Below are 1,632 nucleotides of genomic sequence, written 5' to 3'. Positions count from 1 at the left end.
GAGACGGGGAAAGAGGGCTTTTACAGCCTTTCTTGTGTGTCGTGAATGTAGCTACCTTTCACATTCTCAAAATACCGCAGGCAAGGCTTGAACCTGGGTGACTAGGAAAGTTAAGTTTTGATGGGATTTGGGGTACGGGTAGGGGTGAGGAAAAGGTCCAGGGTCTGAAGGGAAATGGAAAGAAGAGGACTGGAGAGATAAGAGAAGGAAGAGCACAACCAATAAACTTCATGTGTCAGAATTTAATGTAAGATCCTTCAGCAAATTACAAGATAAGAGAAACTACATCGTAATAATGACCATTCATTGACTAAAGGTGGATTTCAGAATAGAAGTGTTATGACATATGTCATGAATTAACTGGGTGGTCACACAGCCTGGTTTGCCCAGGACAGTCCCTGTTTACCTCCCAGAATCCTGTCATGGTAGCACCCCTTTCACTCTTAAAAGTATCCTAGAATGAAGGGAAAATCAATGATGTGATCACCCAACTTATAAACTATGAAAAAGAGTCACAGCTTGGGACTACATAATGAACTCTACCAGTTTCACCACAAGAGAAAAGATTTTTAACAATCAACTCAATATTTGTCATTGGCGTTTTACAAAGGGGACTGAAAGTTTTCAGGACTTAGTGTCATAGTTTCCGTTCTGTGCAGGAAAGCAACCTGAGACGCTGCAGTGCCTTCACAGGGGGCTGCAGAATATTTTAGATTTTTGAGGGAAACGCAGTAATACTGGACATCTGTGGGACACTGCACAAACTGCTAGGTAGTTCATAGTTTCAGCAATAGATCGCTCTACAGTTCTTTTTTTTTTTTTTTTACAACTTTATTGGAGTATAATTGCTTCACAATGGTGTGTTATTTTCTGCTTTATAACAAAGTGAATCAGTTATACATATACATCTGTTCCTATATCCCTTCCCTCTTGCGTCTCCCTCCTTCCCACCCTCCCTATCCCACCCCTCCAGGCGGTCACAAAGCACCGAGCTGATCTCCCTGTGCTATGCGGCTGCTTCCCACTAGCTATCTACCTTACGTTTGGTAGTATATATGTGTCCATGCCTCTCTCGCACTTTGTCACAGCTTACCCTTCCCCCTCCCCATATCCTCAAGTCCATTCTCAAGTAGGTCTGTGTCTTTATTCCTGTTTTACCCCTAGGTTCTTCATGACATTTTTTTTTCTTAAATTCCATATATATGTGTTAGCATATGCTATTTGTCTTTCTCTTTCTGACTTACTTCACTCTGTATGGCAGACTCTAGGTCTATCCACCTCATTACAAATAGCTCAATTTCGTTTCTTTTTATGGCTGAGTAATATTCCATTGTATATATGTGCCACATCTTCTTTAGCCATTCATCCGATGATGGACACTTAGGTTGTTTCCATCTCCGGGCTATTGTAAATAGAGCTGCAATGAATATTTTGGTACATGTCTCTTTTTGAATTATGGTTTTCTCAGGGTATATGTCCAGTAGTGGGATTGCTGGGTCATATGGTAGTTCTATTTGTAGTTTTTTAAGGAACCTCCATACTGTTCTCCATAGTGGCTGTACCAATTGACATTCCTACCAGCAGTGCAAGAGTGTTCCCTTTTCTCCACACCCTCTCCAGCATTTATTGTTT

The sequence above is a fragment of the Hyperoodon ampullatus genome, assembly GCF_949752795.1.
Source record: "Hyperoodon ampullatus genome assembly, chromosome: 16".
Classification (NCBI taxonomy): domain Eukaryota; kingdom Metazoa; phylum Chordata; class Mammalia; order Artiodactyla; family Ziphiidae; genus Hyperoodon; species Hyperoodon ampullatus.
This window is presented reverse-complemented; position numbering follows the sequence as displayed.